Source organism: Anser brachyrhynchus, assembly GCF_964034855.1.
Source record: "Anser brachyrhynchus genome assembly, chromosome: 5".
NCBI lineage: Eukaryota > Metazoa > Chordata > Aves > Anseriformes > Anatidae > Anser > Anser brachyrhynchus.
Genome location: NC_137699.1, coordinates 46,275,790 through 46,298,516, shown reverse-complemented (window position 1 = coordinate 46,298,516; position 22,727 = coordinate 46,275,790). Strand labels below are relative to the sequence as shown.

The following is a 22,727-nucleotide window of genomic DNA, read 5'->3' as shown; positions in this document are numbered from 1 at the left end:
TTCTTTTATTCCTACATATGTTGGTAGGAGAGGGAAGGGAGAAGAACCTTCTCCACTTGGCTTATGCAAGAAAATAAGGTCAATATTATAAGACGGGGAAATTTTTGAAATAATTTTTTGCAGTACTCGATTCCAAAAAAATATTTAAAAAACAAAGTCAATTTCTGATCCACTGCTCATATTACATATCTTAATGCCTGACAATTTTGAAATCCTGATGAATTGTTTAAATCAATTTATTCACATATTTTGAAGAACAAATTCTCCTTGCCTCTTTCATTTACAGTAACTTCTCCCTATTTGACATGATTTATTTATAATAAATAATTTAATAAATAGAAGCAGATTATTATGGAGATGATTGTATTGACAGTTTTTATTACGTTAATTAATTAATTAATTTCCTGCCCAAAATTTATTTTTCAGATTTAGATGTAGTCTACTTTTCTCCATGGTGACTTTGACATCTCTGGGAATCATTGTATTCTTGTTCTAATTGTCAAAGTGTGTGATGTTTTGTACCCTGACAATGTACAATGTGAGAAGTTCTGAGGGTGCCCCTCACCTCTCTTTAAGCACACATACCTGCCTTTTTAAAGTGATTGTTTTTAAAAGGCCTGTAAAGTCTCTTCTTTCGCAGCGTGGTCAATTCTGATGCACATATGTGGTAAATGACTTTTTTTATCTGAATATATTAATGTGCATATACACACATGATAACTGGGGCAGTTGCATGTTTTTTCTTGTTAAAGGCAGTCGGGTGGAGGTACCAATGAATCAAAGAAATCCGTGTTCCCTGTGTTTGATGATGCTTCAGAGACTTTCAGAAATCCTGTTCTTTTAAATAGTCAAATCATTAAAAATGCAAAACCAAACAAAATTACCAAGGTATCTGGAGTTAGGAAAGGAAACCTCAGAAGACGTTTTTATTCAATTTGTTGATGTTTTTTTGTTAATGATATTTATTTATTTTGATCTCCTTTCAGGTGTTGGTAGGGACAATTCCTGCTCTTAGTTATACTGTTATAAATCCAAACTATCTGAATTAATGGAGTTGCTTGGAATTAGAGGTAAACATTTTTTTTTCCTTCCCAAAGGAAGCTGAAAGCCAAAGTTCCAATGGAATGTTTTTTGAGAAAAGTTTTCACAAATCCAAGATAACACTTGATATATCATGTCTTTGTCCACTCCTCAGAATATTAAGATAGTTAAAAAAAATCATGTGGTGGGGAACCTAGATCTTAGCCCCTAATTACCCTGATAAAAATCAAAACCTTGAGTATGAATCTCATATAATGAAGCAGAAGCTTAACTACATTATACTTCTTTCTCTGTTCCAGTGAACTAAATCTTGGGAAAATTGGGAAGGGGAGGGGAGGGGAGGGGAGGGGCGGGGCGGGGCGGGGCGGGGCAGGGCAGGGCAGGGCAGGGCAGGGCAGGGCAGGGCAGGGCAGGGCAGGGCAGGGAAGGGAAGGGAAGGGAAGGGAAGGGAAGGGAAGGGAAGGGAAGGGAAGGGAAGGGAAGGGAAGGGAAGGGAAGGGAAGGGAAGGGAAGGGAAGGGAAGGGAAGGGAAGGGAAGGGAAGGGAAGGGGGAAGGGAAGGGAAGGGGGAAGGGAAGGGAAGGGAAGGGAAGGGAAGGGAAGGGAAGGGAAGGGAAGGGAAGGGAAGGGAAGGGAAGGGAAGGGAAGGGAAGGGAAGGGAAGGGAAGGGAAGGGAAGGGAAGGGAAGGGAAGGGAAGGGAAGGGAAGGGAAGGGAAGGGAAGGGAAGGGAAGGGAAGGGAAGGGAAGGGAAGGGAAGGGAAGGGAAGGGGGAAGGGAAGGGAAGGGAAGGGAAGGGAAGGGAAGGGAAGGGAAGGGAAGGGAAGGGAAGGGAAGGGAAGGGAAGGGAAGGGAAGGGAAGGGAAGGGAAGGGAAGGGAAGGGAAGGGAAGGGAAGGGAAGGGAAGGGAAGGGAAGGGAAGGGAAGGGAAGGGAAGGGAAGGGAAGGGAAGGGAAGGGAAGGGAAGGGAAGGGAAGGGAAGGGAAGGGAAGGGGGAAGGGAAGGGAAGGGAAGGGAAGGGAAGGGAAGGGAAGGGAAGGGAAGGGAAGGGAAGGGAAGGGAAGGGAAGGGAAGGGAAGGGAAGGGAAGGGAAGGGAAGGGAAGGGAAGGGAAGGGAAGGAAGGGAAGGGAAGGGAAGGGAAGGGAAGGGAAGGGAAGGGAAGGGAAGGGAAGGGAAGGGAAGGGAAGGGAAGGGAAGGGAAGGGAAGGGAAGGGAAGGGAAGGGAAGGGAAGGGAAGGGAAGGGAAGGGAAGGGAAGGGAAGGGAAGGGAAGGGCAGGGAAGGGAAGGGAAGGGAAGGGAAGGGAAGGTAAGGGAAGGGAAGGGAAGGGGAGGGGAGGGGAGGGGAGGGGAGGGGAGGGGAGGGGAGGGGAGGGGAGGGGAGGGGAGGGGAGGGGAGGGGAGGGGAAGGGATAAAAGAGAGGGGAGAAAAAGCTATGTTGAGAAATAACAATTTACGTGAGTTATCATAAATCACTATACTAGTTTATTTGACAATGTGCCTTTTTTTTTTTTTTGCTCATTAATACAATTTTCCCTGGGTGACTTAATCACTCATATGCAGAGGAGGCTTGTTTTTCTGTATCTTAGGTACGGCTCATTAATGGCTCATTTCCTAACATTGTTTGCCAACTTTATTTCAGCCACTTTTCCTAGTACATCCAAATGGTAGTTAGATGCAAGACATTTTTCCTAGTATGCTTTCAAATCATTGCTCAACTTATGGCAACAGCAAAGGATATAAAAGATATTAGCCCCAGCTGTCTACTCTTTTAGCATTAGTTATTAATTTGCTAATTCAGAATTGAGTAAATATTCTAATATGCAGTAAATTTTGTTTAACTTATGATGGGCCAAACTAAGCACAAGATAGTTACATACAGCTGAGGTAGAACAGCAAATCTTGTCAGCACAACTGTTCTATAATGTATGATGAATAAATATGGTTTCTTCTTTATCATTCTCTGTTATTTTTTGGATGCTTGATTTGTAAAAGATTCCACAAATATATATATGTATATTTATATATATATTTATGTAAATCTTACTGCTTTTGAATTTCATTTACAGGATTGTATTTTGTTCTAGACTATTTATATTTGTGATTGTCTTCTTGAGTCTTATTGTACCTTTTCCCTGGTAAGCGATTAATTGGTTTTCCCTTAGATTGTCAAATCAAAAGACTGAAATTTTTTCACTCAGTGTATTCCCAGGCTGATTTTATAATTCCTGTCTCTGAAGCTCTGAGGGAAGCCAATTCACTTTGTAAACAAGTTTGAGTGATGAGTGGTGTATTATCTTCCGCTTTTTCTAGCTATAAAAGAGCCCTAGAAGTAAGACCTCAGAAGGAACAGAATTCATGGCAGGAACCGGATAGAAGAAATTACACGGAACATATCTCTACAAATAATATGTAATTATTTAGGTTGTTATTCACTCTTGATCTTTAAGTCTTTTATTGTAGTATTTTTCTGGAAGTAAGAACTCAAACCTTTCCTCTAGGTAACTGCTCTAAAAGTCAAATTAATGAATAATGAATGCTCATTCTTTTCTTCTCTCCAGCCAAAATGCTTGGTCATATCTTGAAAGCAGAATTAAATACATCAAGGGAAACTGAAAAATCCTCATTATACCAAATTACATCACATTTAATATTTTCCCATGGAAGTGAAGTCAAATCCTCTCCGACAGAACAATTTTTCACACCCTGGGAATCAATGAAATAATAACTAGTGGATACCACATCTCCTTCTGGCACGTAACCTGAGAAGAGGGATATCTGTGAATCCCATTTGGGAGATAAGAACATCCTTACAGCACTGAGTAAGGTACCATAGTCTTCAAAGTTGATCTTAATGCATCCTCTTCTGACATTATCCTGTTGACTCTTGTTGGCGTTTCACTGCCTCAATAGGCTGGCTGTTTCCATCTCTTAGATGCTTAGTTCCTCATAGGCGTGAAGTAAAGGAGTAAGCACTTCACTCAGGCAAAGAGATGCTAGGAATTAAAGAGACCGGAGACTGGTTGCTGCAACAATCAATCTTACAATACTTTGCTCTTTTCTGAACCTAGTTCTGAGACTCTCCGTGACTTCATTCAGAGAGAATAGTTTTTCCTACTTTTCAGAAACAAACATGAATCAGAATAAATATGGAAAAGATTGCAAGGTGTCCTGATGTCTTAGGCAGCATATAAGCATAGTATTACCAGTGTATTACTATGTAAGCATAGATGTACCAGATTTACTCATGAAGACAATATTAAGACAGAAGACAATCTTGGCAGCTTCCACAGAGGACTTATTTGATTACATATCCAGAAGGCATCTAGCACATATTCAGTTTATCAATTTATTGAAACTAAAAGGGAACACAAAAATAGAGAGGTGGGTTCCCCTCAGTGGGGCTTTTAGCATCAAGAATTCTTCAAATAAGGAAATAAATCAAGTCTCTAGTATGCACTTTCTAAAGAGAAAATTATTTATTTTCTTGTGAGTTTATATAGCTAAATCATTACAGTCCATTGCTAAAATACTCATGGTTTATGTAGTGTTACTGTTATCTCTATTGTTATTGTTATCGCTATTATTATTGTTATTGCAATTACTATTACAATTATTCATATTATCATTACATCTTGGAGTCCAGTTATGAACCAGGGTATTATTGTATTATTTTCATTTTCCCATTTGATGCTAAGACTTCTCTTTATTCTTTTTTACATCTTGAATACATCATCAGAAATTCACTTGTTTCCAGTCTCTGAAGCAATGAGGATTGCCAAATTGCGCTCAGAATCAGCCTCTAAGAAAATTATATCTTCTAAGAGGAAACCCTTTCAGTCTCCCTTTCTTTCTCATATACATGTTCATTCACACATATAACTGGAAACAAAAATGACATTCAAAGAATCTTTAAGGTGGCTATGGAAAACAATGAATGAAAGAAAAGGTTAGTCAAGGGTGAAAGGTGCCATATGTCCTCAAGAGCCTTGGCACAATGGGGAACCACCTAAATAGCTTTTTTAATGCACCCTGTTGTGTCTAGGTATTGAAGGCCATATGGTGCATTTCACCCTGAACTGTGAATTTCCTGAAACAGCTGTAATGTTCTTTTAATGTTTTCTGTATAACGATACATTTACAGCATATTTTATCTAGCCATTTTCCTGACTTTTTAGAGGGTCCATGTACTTTACCAGTCCATAGAAAACTGGATATCAGTGCATCATTCATCTTCTGGTTGCATAAATATATCTTTTTCGCTGGACATATTACCCACAGGTTTGAATTTGTTGGCCACTGTGCACTATAAGACATCCATTCAAGGTTGCTGCCTTTTGGTAAGATTATGAAAAAGAACAATACATGAACAGTCACAGGGTTAGTCATGAAATTAGCTCTTTGTCTTGACAGAGGTACAGTTAATTTCCCTATTTCTATTTTCGCAAGATAAGCAGAGAAAAGTGCATGGGCATGCATGGACACATCAAGATGGACCCAAGGTGATATTGGTATATGTATAGTACGGCACTTCCTCTCCCTGTAGTTATAATTCTTTTGTGTAGCCCCTCCTGTGATATGTTGCCCTTTACATAGGTCACAGAACAATTAATTCACTTTATTTCACTGCTGACTGGTAAATCATATTTTTTTAATTATGATCAGTTACCGGCAGTGTGAGATCTAACCTACAAAACTATTTAGGCAAATAAATCAAATGGCAAAAGTTGTATTACCTGAAAGATTATCTCTTTCATGTTATTTAATATATATATATATATATACATTTTCAGATTATAAAAGAAATTTTTAAAATGATGTTATTTAGCCTAAATGAAACTGATTCTCTCATACCAGAAAAATTACTTGAACAATTTTCTTACTGTCCTTTAGGGAAATCATGATTGATGAAAAACTTTAGGTTAATGAACTTTTACTGATTGATGTTCTTTTCTTATTCTATTTCCCTTTTGTTATCACCTCCTTTCTGCAAAGGGGACAACATGTTTTACTAGTCATCAGTCTCTGCAGAATAATGCATTGAACACATAGAAGTTTTATATGATAAACCACAGCAATTGGGTATCAAAGTGGTTCAGAAAGATTGGTTCTACAGCTTTAGATTTATTTCATCTTGTTTCCTGAAAGTTAGATCACATACTCAATCACAACAACTAAAAATAGCTAAGAAGAAATAATTTTATAGATGAACAATCTATTTAATTATATAATCACTGACTCCTATACAAGATTCCAGATTACCTCATGAAAGAGCTCACACACATAAAAATGAACTGATCCTTTAATAAAAGAACTTTTTCCAGAAATGCTCCAGTCAACAATAAGTGCATATATATTTGTTATTTTTTTACCCCAAAAGTAAAAAATAGCATAAATAATGAGAGCTTAGCTGGTTGTTGTGTTTTGTTTTGTTTTGTTTTTCCTCCAATGATTATATTCTAGATTTTTGAATGTCCCCCAGTCATGCCCAACGTGTTGGTGTGAAAACTGATGTTGCCATTTTCCCGGGCTCATTTGATTAAGATAACTCTGGCTCTGTCATAGTTCTCGCTCACAGAAATGCCGATTTCTTACTCAGAGATTACTTCTACCCACCCAAAATTCAAATCAATCATATCCTGCCAGATGATGCAGTTCTGTCCCAGCCCTCTACTTTCACATCAAATTCACAAAGCAGATCCTCCTCCTCATTTAATTTTACTTTCCTGTTCTTCTCCTTCTGGTATGCTTCAGCATTTTCTTAATGCCTGGGGAGTGAAGCTGCAGGGTCCTCCTACCTCTTCATGAGGAGGTACTGCGCTGAGGAGGAATAAGTAATGGAAAAAACAGATTAAAATACAGAACAGCTTTCCTATGGCAGAACTGATTTAGTGTTTCTTTCCCAGAGGAAGGCAAATGGAAGGGAAGAGGAAGGAAAGTGGTCAAATAAGTTTCCCTTTCCTCTCCCAGGTAAGACCAGAATTTGTGAGGGTATTGGAATTTACTGTGTTTGTATCATCAGACTCAGTACTGACAAAGTACGCTTTCTGAATCTCACCAAAACACAGAAAATATAAGCTGTACTCCCCCAAGAAGGTGAGTTTGTTGACACCAGTAGAAGGAACTGAACAACCTTCAGTGTAAAAATTCTGCTGTCAGCAAAGTGGTTAGATTTCAGCCAAACACATTGTACCTCAATTATAAAATAATTATATAGATCTCATTGTTTCATAAAACAAAGAGCTGGAAGTTTATTTTGAAAAAGGCATGATCTTTAAGTGGTCTGGTTTTCAGATACCTATTTCATGGTTTTATAATATGTATGATTTAAAATGCCAAAATTTATCTTTTAATTAGTATCAATACAAAACTGCTATGTATTATCCAAAAGAAAATTAAAATCAAAAGTAAATTTTGACTATATAAACACTTTTTTTGTTGTTGTTGTTGTTGGTTTTTGTTAACTTTGAAGTATTTAATGTTCCTCACACTAGGAGAGCATACAAGAACAACTTAACAGGACAAGAAAGTGAACTGCTTTTTCTGAGTACAGAAACCTGGTCATTATGCTGCAGACCTCTGCATCTTGCAAGACTACACCCTGAATCATTAGTGAATTAAGTTTTTACCTATATCCTAATAGAAATGGACACTTATAAACTATCAAACTCAATGAAAGCATAGGAATTTGATACTGGAAAACATGCTTCAAGCTAAGGTTGTTTAATTTTATGCGTATTTTTAAATGTACATCTTTTAACTTGGATTTTGTCTGTTTGCCATATTCTGTAATCAAGTCTACAATCAGTATAGAAAGACTGGCTAAAAATGTCCTAAAATTCCATTCTTTCTTCTTTGTTTGTCCACCATTTACCAGATTTCCAGCACAGCACTTCCTAATTGTTAACTCAAACACCACGTGTCACATGTAAAAGCACTGATGGAAATGAAAACTCCTGGGATTTAACAACAAAATAAATGCTGTAGTGAAAGATTTATAAACACAAAAGAGTGCCTGAGCTTCATAAAGTTCAAAGTATCTCCATCAAAGCTTCCTGTTGAACTCCATATAGCTAACCTAAAAGCTCAATTGCTGCCCACAGTCTGGAGATTAAAACCACAATTAAATTCATTTAAATTACATCTATCCACATTTTTTTCTTATATTTTACATCATATGCAAAAAGCAGCCTAGGAAAATATTATCAAAATGTGAGGTTTCATGTAAAGTGTGAGAAAATTATTCTTTCTGTTCTAATTCTATTCTATTCTATTCTATTCTATTCTATTCTATTCTATTCTATTCTATTCTATTCTATTCTATTCTATTCTATTCTATTCTATTCTATTCTATTCTATTCTATTCTATTCTATTCTATTCTATTCTATTCTATTCTATTCTATTCTATTCTATTCTATTCCTTTATTTAACAGAGCACTTAATTAGGACACTAGGATTTACAGTAATCTGTAATCTGTAAAAAATAGATCATAGGACTCTCACAAAGTCCTGATGTAATGGATCCTGAAGTTTTAGACAACAATAATTACAAGAAAGAACATTTGTAGTGATAAGGAGAGAATGAATACTTGCACCAAAATAAACCTACACCTAAGTCGATGAAAATGTGTCTTCTAGTTACCAAAAATCCACCACCACATAGGACGAGATTGCTTGTCCTTTTGTAAACAGAGAGGCAATGGAGAGCAACATTATTGCCATATAAACCCAAATTCCAACCGTGGAAAATATATAGGCTTAGAACTCAATCTATATAGGTAACATTGGTTAGAAAAGGGCGCAATGCTGAGAAGATTCAAACCAACGTTCACAAAGTTTTTCTTTTTGTTGAAACATGAGCTTTATGCCTGTTATAGATTTACTTTTACAGAGAACTTCCCAATTCAAAATAAGATATGACTTCCATGCAAACATGGATTTTAATGTTCTAGATCACTCATAAACAAATTAAGTTCTCTTCAATCAGCCTATGTAAAACCCATTGTATTATACCATTCTTGCACAATCTTACTGTAGAACTGAAACAGGTCTAAAATGCATGTGAGGCCAGGTGCAGCTCAGAAATTTTGATGCATTCTTCATTGGCAACAACTGGTTATTTTCTCAAAATAAATGCAAAAATTTGAATTTTTCCATCCCCATTTTGGTTAACTTAAAAAGCACAGATATGTATACCAATTATAATTTTTTTTTCAAACCACAAAATTAAAGAAAAAATAGGTAGAGCTAGGCATTATAAAAAAGACATCCATAAACTACTATTGCCATCTATTGGTAATAGTTTGGAACTACAGCTTGGTAAAATTTACTTAATAGGTTAAATTAACTAAACATTTGAACCATAACTTCCCAGCAATACAGTGAGGAAATAAGACATTACTGAAATCATTTTCAAGACAGTAGTTTTGGACAAATATCTTTAGTGGCAGATCTGGACATGTTTGGAGGTGCTGATGCCTATTTTTTTTCAGAGTTGAAAGTATACTCTATGTTTTTCAATGAATTATTTTAATGAAGGATCTGGGGCTAACACTCTGTAATCATGTCAAAAGTACTTTATTTTTTAATTTTAATTTAATTTTATTTCATTTTATTTCATTTTTTTTACACTATCTAATAAAGGATTTAAGTGCCTAAGACCTCCTCTGATAATTAGCTTCCATCTCAATTGGAATCTACAGCTTGAAGCCCTCTCTTCGATGTCCAAACATTTTGAATTGAGTGAATGAGACCCCTTTGTGTGACAGCTCAAATAGCTTGTGCAGCGAACAGGAGGGCCAGGTTCATCTGCCCCTGTGGTGGACATATTCATTTTTCAAGCCATAGCCACACCTCACTGACATCACAATCTTCTGTTTCCACCTCTTCAGCCAATGGAGATCCCCATCAGACTGGTGACTTGAAGTCTGCTACCACAAAGGTGATGACAAGACAATTCCATCCCCACTGGATGTGGAAAACTGCACAGTGAAAGCAAAATAGTTGGTTTAGGAACCATTTTCCCCAAACAATTCAGTGTCCATAGTGCTATGGTTTAACCCCAGCAGGTAGCTCAGCCCCACACAGAAGCTAACTCACTCTCCCCAGATGGGATGGGAGAGAGAATTGAAAAGGCAGAAGTACAAGAATACTTGAGATAAAGACAGCTTACTAGCTAAAGCAAAAAACACATGCAAACAAAGCTAACCAAATAATTCATTCTCTACTTCCCCTTGGCAGGCCGATGTTCAACCACTCCCAGGAAAGCAAGGCTTATCACACAGAATGGTTTATTGGGAAGACAAATGCCATCACTCCCAACATATCCCCTTTCCTCCTTCTTTATCTCAGCTTTTGTTGCTGATCATGGGGCCATATGGTATGGATTATCCCTCTGGTCAGTCTGGGTCAGCTGTCCTGGCTGCATCCCCTCCCTGCTCCTGGTGCACCCCCCAGCCTCCTCGCTGGCAGGGCAGCATGAAAAGCAGAAATGTCCTTGGCTCTGTGTAAGAACTGCTCTGCCACAACTAAAACATTAGTGTGTTATCACCACTGCTTTCATCAAAAATACAAAACACAGCATTGTGTGAGCCTCAGTGAAGAAAATCTCTGTCCCAGCCAAAACCATGACACTTAGGCAGTTACGTTCTGTAGTCCCTGCAGTGAACAACCACAGACTCCCTACCAGCATCCCGAGCTTTTACACTTTACTGAGGTACAATAGAGCCTCTGTTTTCGAGGAAGAAGATACGGAGTATGATAGGGAGCCATACTCTAAACCCTGTGCCTCACTCCTGTCCTGTATCCCCCTTCAGGGATAGCCTGTAGTTTGAATAGATTTTCTTCCTAGCAAGTGTGCTTTAGCAGAAAAAGGTTGAATGTGCAGAAATAGGAGCCATGGTGAAGGACTGCTGAGGCTGAGTTTCCGTGGCCTGAGAACACTGCAGTTCCTGAGAGGCTGCTGTCTGTGGAAGTTCCTCTGCCATTTCTTCAAATTTTCAAATCAAAATTCCATCACAATGCTGCCCTAGGCAAGTTCTTGCTGTGCCTAAGGCCATCCCTGGTGTAGAACAGCACACAAGCCAGATTTCAAACCACTGCTGTTCCCATTTCTGAAAAATCTGCTGCATCCCAGCATCAGCATCACTTTGAAATTGTTCAGAAGCCACATGCGGGAAGCATTGTAGTGACTGGTGCTCCTCTTTCCTAGAAATCTGACCTGTAAAAGGTATTATTCTCTAGTCATTTAGGAAAATTAGTTTCCTTTCCTTTCAGTTAATTCATGTTAGCTAAATCTGACCTAAACTTCTGCTTACTGTAATCAACACAAAGATTAAGACAAGAGATTACAATCAACACAAGAGATAAGAGTGAGAGTCTTTATATTTTTTAACACTAAAATGTTTTCAATTAAGCAGCATTTACCTTAGGAAAATGCCAAAGATTTCTTCCTGCCCTCTGTGTTATGATTGTTTGGTAAATGCAGTTTCTGTAATTCTGTGTAAACTGCCTATTTGGTTGGCTGTATTTGTGAAACCTAACAAGTCAGAAATGTTATATATTTGATAATGAAAGAACAAATTTTTGAGCAGAGAAAAAAGTGTAGAAAGAGGAGCCTGGAACACATTGTCTCTCCTTTTTTTCTTTTTCTTTTTCTTTTTTTTTTTTTTTTAACCTGCAGTTTTCTCTTGTGCCTACTCCTAAAGCAATTTTTGAAGTACTTCACTGTGTTTCAGAGGCAGTTATAATCTCAGTCATGCAAATTTTCCAAGCAGTAGTTTAAAACCAACACTTTTTGTGCTTGTCAGACTGAAGGGCACAGAAACTGCAATTTTCCCATACCATGGATGATATTGAAAGGGGTGGGAAATTCCCCCAACTGTTAAAATCTTTGCTAATTCCTACATTCATTTCTTTTCTTTTCTTTGTTCTTTTCTTTGTTCTTCTCTCTTCTCTTCTCTTCTCTTCTCTTCTCTTCTCTTCTCTTCTCTTCTCTTCTCTTCTCTTCTCTTCTCTTCTCTTCTCTTCTCTTCTCTTCTCTTCTCTTCTCTTCTCTTCTCTTCTCTTTCTCTTCTCTCTTCTCTCTTCTCTTCTCTTCTCTTCTCTTCTCTTCTCTTCTCTTCTCTTCTCTTCTCTTCTCTTCTCTTCTCTTCTCTTCTCTTCTCTTCTCTTCTCTTCTCTTCTCTTCTCTTCTCTTCTCTTCTCCTCTCTCCTCTCCTCTCCTCTCCTCTCCTCTCCTCTCCTCTCCTCTCCTCTCCTCTCCTCTCCTCTCCTCTCCTCTCCTCTCCTCTCCTCTCCTCTCCTCTCCTCTCCTCTCCTCTCCTCTCCTCTCCTCTCCTCTCCTCTCCTCTCCTCTCCTCTCCTCTCCTCTCCTCTCCTCTCCTCTCCTCTCCCCTCCCCTCCCCCTCCCCTCCCCTCCCCTCCCCTCCCCTCCCCTCTCTTTTTTTTTTTTTCTTACCGGTTTCTAAAACCATTTGTGTTGCCATTTCCTTCTGTTGGCATGGGACTAGTAACATAAGCACAGACATTTTTTAAGTGCAGTGCAATCCTGCTGACATATCTATATTTCTCCTAGAAGTCCTGATTGTCGTTATTTGCTCCCTGTTAGAATGAATCATATGATGATAATTTCACAGTCATTTTTTTAGTTAATCAACATTTTTGAATCTACTGTTTCAAAGATTCAGGTTATTCGTAACTTGAGATTTGGGTAAAAAATTAGAGTTTCTCACTTCTGAAAGGAAATGACCAAATGACTTGGCAATTAATCTAATTACTGCATGCTCCATAGAGATACCGTCATATGCCTTTCAAGAAGTAGCTTGGAAGCCCACAGTTAAAGAAAATGTAATATTTTTATTCCTTTTTTTTTTTTAATTTTATTTTCAGTCATTTCAAAGTAAACCACTTTCTAGAACTGATTCTTTTTTATGAACTATGAGGTATTAGTAACACATTTTAAAGAAGAAATTGAATATGGTGACTGTAAGGATGAGATAGCAGCTCTGTCCTCACTCATTTGGTTATGGCAAAATTCCCAGAGCCCATTCCATACAGGTACTTATTGTGTGCAGCCTATGGAGTACAAATAAGAAACTGCAACTTAAGAAAAATGAGTGTCGGGAGATTAGAAATGAAACTAAAGCTCTTGTTGGAAGGGAGATAAATCAAAAGAGCACTTTGATTTCTTCCATTTAAAAATAGAATAAAAACGACAATCAAAAAATATGGCAATAGCAGTTGATATGCTGAATAAGCAACTAAAGAGCTACAAATCCCAAGTGGATTCTCTGCTTATCTCCATTCTCATTTTATTGTACTACATGATGCACTACAAAAAAGGTGATCAAATTCATTTTTTGAATATATGCCAACCTGTATAGCAATATGAATTTATTTGCTAGCTGTCAATTTGCCTCATTCCTGAGCTGCAACACCCCTGTGTTATCTCAGTATTCATAGCCTCTTTTGAGCAGAGACTGTTAATCTTTTTGAACATATTTAGTTTAGGCAGTTCTTCCTTGAGGAAGACATGAGGCAAGCAGAGTGAGGATCCAAGCTTCCAGACCCATATTCATTTGCTTCTTGACCAAATATATCATTCTAAAGATAAAATCACTATAATAACTTTTTTTTTCAGCATATATTTGTTTTCTGTATGAACCCCTCACAGAACACAATTGTGTAAAGTATGTCTAGATATTTTCTGAACTTGAGGACACTACACATTTATCTTTTAAAATATGGAAATAGTTTATGTGAAACAACAACAAAAACCAGTAATCACCAATAAGCAAGCCTGACAGATGGCAAAATGCAGTTTTCTGACACGATAGCACTGAGAGGATCACAGATATGTGAGTTACTCAAGTATTTTCTACAGATAAGTGAAATTCAACAATTTAGTAAATTGTGTCACAATGAAAGTGTATTGAATAGCCCACACATGGTAAATATACAGTGACTACAAAGCAGATATTTCTTGTTCGTTGTAACACTATGTTATGCATGAATGGAGCTGACGTATGAAAAGCCTCATAATAAGTATTGGTACCTGGAGGTGGAGTAGAATGCAAAAGCAGCTGAGATGCAGGAAGCTGAATTAAATCAAGAATATTTTGGTTTAGATTGGGAACAGATGTAACTGTCAGTAAATAAATAGCTCAGGTTCTGTTTTATTTCTCTGTTAAAGACAGAGTCTACATAAAATATGCCTATAGAGTCATGCAATCAAAAAAAATATAAAAAAAATAAGAAAGAAGTAGATTATTTTAAAATTTCAGTTTTGGTTTCCTGCTTTTTTTTTCTTTTTCTTTTTTTTTTTTTTTCCCCAAGATCAGAGGTTTCTCCTCCTCTTTTCTTCCTCTCCTTTTCCCAATTCAATTTCTCATTCCTTAGTTAACAAAAATCATAGAACTATAAATGTAAATCAAATATAAACCAATTATTTAGATCTCTAATTACCTTATGGCATTTATTTTCAATTCCAGAAATTCAATAAAGATCAGAAACTTAAAATGGGGACAAATATTGGCATTTTTCTTTCATCTTGTGTCACAATTTGTAGTAATTAACTCTGGTCATAACCCTCAACTATTGAAGTCGGTGGGCATAGGTTTTGGTCTCTGTAGATACTTTTGAAAGAACCTTGGGGGGGGGGGGGGGGCGGGGAGAGACATAAAAAAGGTGTTTCATGTTATCAAAATACTGAAAAACAGATCGAATATTTGTATTTCCCAATTTGTTCAGCTGAAGTGAAGTAAACTATTACAGATTCAGGCGGGCATATGACTTACTCCTTTTATGCCACCTAAGTTAAAGGAACTGATGTGTTGGAAATGTGGTACCAAAATTTAACAAGCTTCCTAGCCATTTCAACTGCATGCCATACCGTGTTTTCAGAGAGACAGTTTATTTGGCTACCTACCCACATCTGGCCCCAAATTTCTCTCACACATGCAGGCATTCATGGATGCTGAAAATGGGATAAATTCTGGCTACATCTCTCCCTATGTACTGAGATAATGGTTTATGTACCTTGTTGAAAGCTGAAACAGAGACTGTTTTCTACTATACTTTCAAGAGTTTTGGTGTTAGCAAGTGTTGAATAATGAAAGAGTCTTTCCTTCACTAATGGCTTTATATAACAAAATCTCTTGATAAAGCAAGGAATTTCAGAAGGTGAGAGGAGCTCTTAGATTTAAAACTAAAGCTCCAGACATGAGTATCTCAAGTACATAAATGTTTTATTGCTCTTTCGGGGGAGAATGGCTAATAATTGACTGTCTTAGTAGGATTCAGTATTGAAAGATCATTACATAACCAGAAAGAGGCATTTGGAGTAAGTCTGAGGACTGTAATCACAGAATAAGTGTTTCTAATGGGAGTGTGGCTGGAGTGTTAATAACAGAGATGAAAAGATGGTGATTCTTCCAAGCATGCAAATTGTTGTAAGTTTCATATGTGCATAGAAATCAGAGAAATGTCTGAGATAAACATATTTCTATTAGGCTTGTATGTGCACTGAATTTTTAGATTGTAAATGAAGCTTCAATTATGGTTTAAACATCAAAAAATCTTAATACTCTTGGAAAATCTCCTTTGGTTTGTTTTTCTTTCTTTTTTTCTTTTTTCTTTTTTCCTTTGTGTGTGTATATGTTTTTTGTTGTTGGTGGTGGTGGTGTTGTTTTTGTTTTTCATCTCTATTTCACCCTATGGGGAAAAGGAAAAGTGTTTTGACTGAAAAATTATAGAACTTTCAGAAATAAAGTTTTAGCTTTGGAGCAAACCCTGATGAATGATTCCAATACAACACCTGCATTTGAATTGCTAATAATAAAAACATTTGCTTCTCATGCTGCCACTGCTTCTGCTCACTCCTGTTAAACCAGATGTCTGTTACCCATCCTTCTGCACACAAATAAAATTGCTTTCTTTTAGAAAGACTTTCATTTTCTACTGCACCAGTTTTTAACATCCAGGGCCACATTCACATCTGTTATAGGCTCTGTTGAAGACAATGATTTTTATACTAGGTATGGTTTTCACTTGCAACGTTAAGACGGATTTTATCATTATGTGCTATGTAATCCTAAAACTAACTTGTGTTAGTTTTGGTTTAGACATGTTTGGATACTTAAAATTGTAGAGCCAAAGGTTCTGTGAATCAGTATCTCACTTTTTAAGCAGGCTTTATTTTCTTTTTGTTCTTGTTATTGTTCTTATTGTTGTTTCTCATGTAAGGTCCCACACAGAATTGAAATCCTCAGCAAAAGCATTGTACAGCATTGATGGTGCTTTTAAACTGTCTCTTGTGTCCGTTTATCTACCTTGGATTTCTCTGACAGTGTCTGTCATTATGTCATAGATGGCTTGTTAGTTTGAAAAATAAAGATTACAGAAATTTTGCTGCTGAATAGAACACACAAGGTGTTAAAGCAATAATAAAATCATATAATTGCAGTTACGTGATATTTTCTTCTGAGATTTCACAGAGCATTAAAAACACTAGTATGTTTTCTATTAAGATATTATTTTACTTTATAATGGACAAACTAAAAATCTGTAAAATTAAGTTACTTACCCAAGACTTCACAGTACATCAGTAGCATAGTAAAAAATCTTTGTACTACTGTAGCTCTTGTAAAATAAACAGAATGAAGCAAAACTAGAAATAGAATTTCACATGAAAGTTCAAGACTTCTTTTTCTGCCTTTATTTATTTCAAACTGTCATCTCAATGTATTAGCCTTGGTATGGTGGGATATCTAAATATTTTGGCTTACCTAAAATATCGCTACAGTTTTAAAGTAGTAAATGAACCCCTAGACTGAAAAAGGTGCAATCCACTATGTCTTCTGAACATAGTGGGATATTATATGATCATGAAAACTTCTTCAGAGATTAAAGTTCTGCTGTTGCTGGCAGTGGGTTACACCTACACACTTTGTATCCACAGTATTATGAGACACAGTGCCTTATACTGTGACTACTTGGATGGCAGAACAAGTGGTATGAATTTACACTTTCTACCAAAATATAAGTCAAATGGAATTTTGCTTATGCTAGTATTTATTCCCAGACCCAGGAATACTAGCTAGTACCTTGTATAACACGAATTACATCTGTGATATGAATTATAGTAGTGTAAGAACATACATTTCTTTTTCTAAATATAAACTACTTTACCACAACGTATCTGACAGATTAAGGAATATAACTGGTCAAGAACAGAATTGTATTTACCTTTATCAGAAAACTAGGTGTACTTCGTGCACATACATGTGAAAAGGGATGGGTTAACAGGATGCCAGCAGAACTGAACTGGCACCACTTGGTACTGCATGTGCTCAAGTCAAGTGACAAGCAGTGTGGGAAAAGGCTTTCAGATACAATCCTTCCATTTGACACTGTGGCAGAACTGATCATGGATTCATAGCAATTTTTAAAGACAGTAAGCCATTCAAGACAGAAAACATCTATCTTCAGTGATTTGGGTGAGTTGCACAACAGTCTCCAGTCTCTGTGGCTCATAGGCACTTTCTCATTACAAGAACCAGATGATGATGATGATGGCAATAATATGAAGGAAATAGTGCAAAACCAGTAAACTATTCTTAAGAAAACCAAAACAATTATTTCTTCCCACACAAGAGCAACAAACACAGGCAAAGTAACGCCAGCTCCAATCCATGATTTACATTTACTTCTTTCAAGAAGTAGTCTTGTATGTTGTTCTCTCCTTCAGAAAATTTAAAAAAAAAAAAAATGCATCTTGTTCCTTACTGGGGTGATTTCTAGTGTGTGGTTGGTGTGATTAGTGAAAAAGGACTGGGCTGTAGCAGTGAACTGGATCTGGAAAGTCTGAAAAACTTTTGATTACATTTCAGCATGTAGATAATACATGAATCAGTGATTTTGGGAACACCTCAAGGGAACACGTGAATCAGAATACGTAGAAGATGAAGCTTCCCTTTTGTGCCCATCAACCAAATCTCATGATGTGAGTTGCAGTGTCCACTGAAGATATGACATCAACACACAAAGTTAATAATAACTCACAAAAACTCTAGGACAATATAGCCTCTCCACAGCCTATCAAGCCTTTGGAATCAGAGTTTGATTATGTTTCAAAATGTACTAGCCCTAGAGAAGTCTGATGTCAAAAATCACAAGGGCATCAGATAATATTTCTAAGGTTGTAATATTTCCAATCGTAGCTTTGCCGAATGTACCAAAGGATTTTAAGAGCTTTATACAAGCGTTTTATAAAACTGAACAATTTTAGCTAAAGTCTTATCCTAGTCACATACTTCCTGAGCATTAAAAACAACATTTAATGGAACACAGGTTTATGTCTTCGGTACTTTGAATTTCTTTAGACTGTAAATTGGCATCTTGGTTGACATTCTATATGTGATTCTTTTTCTTTTCAGAAGGAATGTTTTATAGTCATATTTAGTGTTCAGTATATTGTTTCCTAGATTTATATTCTTATACCTTATGCCTGATCAAGGGAGTTGTTAATTCTACCATGTCTCATATCAGGTTATAGATAGTATCTGGCATTCATGGATCTGATGCTAGCCTTCCAAACATATGAAGGATGTTGAGATTTAGGAAAATGGTGTGTTGGTAGGTGTTATGGCCTTTATTTTAGAATAGTGCATCACTGAACATCCTACTAAAACTGAGTTTTCATTACATTTTGGATCCAGACTCAGTTGTATTAGCAACATGCTGCATAAGAATCCATACTTAGCTACTGCTTCAGGAACTCTGAAGTACGTAATCATCATAAGTTTCTGCATGTGCCAATAATGCACTAGTAAGACATTCTGTGAAGCAAGGAGTAATATAACATGTTACTGTGTTACTTTTATGTACAAGCTTTAATAAAATAAGACTTCCTTTCTGCAGTGTCCAAGATTGAAACACCACTTCTCAAAGAACAAATCCTATAAAACAAGCAATAGAATGTCAAAGTAAGAAGAGCTAAAACGCCTTAATTTTCTTTACATTCCTATTATCGAGAAGAAACAGTTAGAAATAAGAAACATCTATTACAATACTCTCTTACACAAGCTCACTCAGTTGTATTGAGGTTACAGTTCAGATTCATGACATTGACAGAAATTTAGGAAACTTCAAAGTGAGTTGAAAGTGCAGGTATCAGGTGTTGCCATGGCTCATTGCTTCTGGGCAGATGATATCCTAATGCAAGAAGCAAATGCAAAAACTCCTGTTGATATTGTTAGGTTTTGTATCATTTACTAAGAAAAGAAGCCCAATGTAAATTTCTGTCTTGCAGTAAGACTTATTTAAAATGAATCTAAAATATATATATAAACTTAATTTTGATTAGTCAATTCTGAGTCAAATTATTTCTAATTAGGAGGAATTATTTTTCTCTTTCACAAATTAATAGCTTTTTTTTACATCTCTATGAATGTAAACAGAATTAATTATCAGGCTGGGTAGTTACTCAGAAACAAAGGTCAGGTATCAGTTTGCTTGTTACATTTAATATTTCACTCATAATTTAATTATTAGCAGTAGGTCAATTTCAGAAAAGCTTAGACTTACACCTTAAACACTGTATACTTATCTACATTATATGTCCATCTGCATTTCTGCTTAATTGTGAGATATCTACTACTCTAAGTCTTGTAATAGATTAAAGAGAAAAGTGCTTTCACTATATTTTTACTTTGTCCAATCAACACAATCAGTGCTATGAAATATATTTTTATGCAGCGGAATTTTATCTAGTTAAGACCTTCAGCATAAAACTTGTTTGGCAATGTAGGGAGTTCTGCACGTGATTTTTCCTAATATTTTATTTACTTATTTTATATTAAGCTAAAGAAAGTTTAGAAGTCTGACAGCTATTCAGGTTGTGAGATTTTCCACACTGGCAATTATTCCTTACTATTCTTTATTGTGATGCCTTAGTTATATTTGTAATAAATAATCAACAATATAAGGTCACTATTAGGCTGGAATTCAGCAAAATAAAGAATGGTCTGAGCTACACAAGCAATATCAAATAAAAAAAATATTAAACAATGATGTTGGACTCTTTCTTTCCTTCCTGATCTTATGGATCAGGTCTGGAAAATAAATAAATAAATAAATAAACAAAATTTCTTAAAAAAAAAAAAGTTTATTCCAGTAAATATGCATGGTCTATTACCAGCTTGTTCCTAAAGGTGTCTTTTTCTGGGAATACATCTTACGACCTGTGTTTCCCAAGTCCTGGGTCTGGAGGCACTACATCCTTATATATTCATATAAAGTATAAGTGGAGAATAAAGCTCAAAGTGATATTGACATCAGTGTGATAGCAGATATATTTTCTCAAGAACACCTTACATTTTTCACTTTATATCCAGAGATGACTGCTGAGTTAAGTATCACTAAGTATGTGCTGGATGTACATATATTTGCAGGTATATGGCAAATCCGACACCTGAAATATATTCTGCACCTGTAGAATGACTTTATGTTACATGTACTGTGAAATCAGATATACCAGAGTTGTTCCCAGGATAACGGTAAACCTGCACTGTGCAAATGCAGAATCCCTCTGTTTTGTGATATGGCATGGACTTGCGACTACATAGAAATTCTTCAGAAATTCTTCTTAAAATCCAGGAGTTGAACTTAATCTCCTGACTATCACTTCAGTCTATAATCTCAGGAACTAGTCTTCTGCTAAGAACAGAACTGAATTATTTTTTCTTAGAAGTGCTGCATATAGAGAAAAATTGAGCTTAAACTTCAGTGTTTGGAGAATTATTATTTTTTTCCTTACAGTATGAAAAAATGTCAGGTAAGCTTATACCATGTAATTTTTTTAATGTGCTGTTTTCCACCATGAAAGTATACTGGTGCAATCTTTCTGATGCACTTCAGTTCTGAAATTTAGCACACCTTTCTTTTCTGGTCCTCCTTCTATTTGAAGCAAAAATTGCCAATTATTACAGACGCTGTAGTTTTTGTTTTTTTTTTTTCAAATATGAACCAGGGATTAGGATCAGGTAGTCAAACTCATTTTCAGTCATGTGGTAAATGGGCTTTGAATCTAGTTCCTTCGTCTGATTCACTAAGTCATCGCTCCATTTACCTCCCTTCAGTAGAACCAAATACTTCTCTAAAACAAGCCCTTTCTGTTAAATGTCTGTGGCAGTCTGCTTGGCAGCTGTAGACACAATTTGGGTCACTGTGTTGGAATTTGAGCATATATGTATATATTCTGTGCCACCTCTGACACTATTATGTCATGAATTGAATGCACAAAAGAACAGATGATGATGGTGATTTATTCTGATAAAAGAGACAGAATGACCTGAAAGTAATTCTTTACACTAAGGACACAATATATAATTAAGAACATTTATGAGCTTAAGACCTTTTCCTACACTGCTTTCTGTATTTTCTCAAAACTGTACCCTTAATGACCTCTCTCATAATTGAAAAAATAGAAAGTCCCCATAGATGTTAGTTAAACTAACTCACCAGCACAGAAGATATACAGACAGCATATGAAAGAAAGAGAGTAAAATTACTGTGCAGTAGATATCAGCTGGTATAAACCAGTGTTGCTATTATGATTTACACCACAAAAAATAAAAATAAATAAATAAATAAATAAAAAACAAAATGGAATCCCCAAATATAAGTAAGACTTGAAAAGCCAAATTATTGATCATAATTTTATAAAACTTACATACAGTTTAGCATAGCTAACAAGAGCCATAAATAAGCAAATCTGGTGAAGAAATTTGTAATATCTGGCAAGGATAAAAGCACAGTGGCCCAATACATAGACTTAATAAACTCCGTTAGCTATATCTATCTTTTCAGTTTTCTATAAAATAATGACAAATATAAATGTATATAGTTAAAATTGAACTACTACGGGAATATATGTTACACTAAAAGCTAGATCTAAGATCATTTGAAGGTCATTTTGCGATTTCAGAATGATTCAATAGAGGACTTTGCTCCATCCTGACATTACCAGCCTGGCAAGGTTTTCTGGGTCCAAAAGCAGTGTAATGAGCCAGTTGAAATGAGTTTATGCCAAATGCATGCTGGAACCAAGGAGAATTTGGAAATGATATATGGCATACTTCAGTAATTATCACAGTGTAAAGATCCAAAACAATGACTGTCAAATGCAATATGGATAAACACAACTTTTTCTTTGTTCTTCCCTCCTCCCCAGCAATTCTGTTTTTATAACCAGGGCCACTTTAGTGTCCACTCTCTCAACTACATTTGACCTTCTTCGAGCACATCAATGAGTTTGCCTTTTACCCAACATCCTATGCAATATATTCAGATACAAATAATTTGCAAATGCTGTTACGTAATTCAGGACATGTAGATGAATGACTGTTTTCCCAAATTAAGAACATAGAACGAAATCATAACTACATAGTCATTATTAAGATTCATGCAGTGTCACAAAACTGTGAGTGGGTAAGGTCATAAATAAATAAATAAATAGTGTTTTTTTTTTCTAGGGATTTTATTGATATGGAATAAACAGAACGTGGAAATAAGTTTCATGAGCAATTCTGAAATGTAGACAGAAGTGGAGAGGGAAAGTATTTCCCTTTCCTACAAAGTGTTTTTAATGAGTAGCCTCAATTGCAAATTTTATTAACCAATACGCTAA

At 36.2% G+C, this 22,727-nt stretch overlaps 1 protein-coding gene and 1 long non-coding RNA gene across 2 annotated transcripts in view; one reads left to right on the top strand and one right to left on the bottom strand.

Annotated features, from left to right (window-relative positions):
- The first annotated feature begins 2,448 nt into the window (after positions 1-2,448).
- LOC308195751 lies at positions 2,449-7,992 on the top strand. Its single transcript, XR_013951832.1, has 3 exons — positions 2,449-2,627; positions 3,352-7,008; positions 7,533-7,992. It is a non-coding gene; the product is annotated as an uncharacterized lncRNA (long non-coding RNA).
- A 243-nt stretch (positions 7,993-8,235) lies between these two features.
- LOC308195746 (uncharacterized protein) overlaps positions 8,236-22,727 on the bottom strand; it is a 262,179-nt gene continuing 247,687 nt past the window's right edge. Inside the window, exons 4-5 of the transcript XR_013951823.1 lie at positions 12,498-12,545; positions 8,236-10,020 (exon numbers count right to left, since the gene is read on the bottom strand). The gene's annotated coding sequence lies outside the window, so the exon portion shown is untranslated. The remainder of the gene's footprint in view (positions 10,021-12,497; positions 12,546-22,727) is intronic.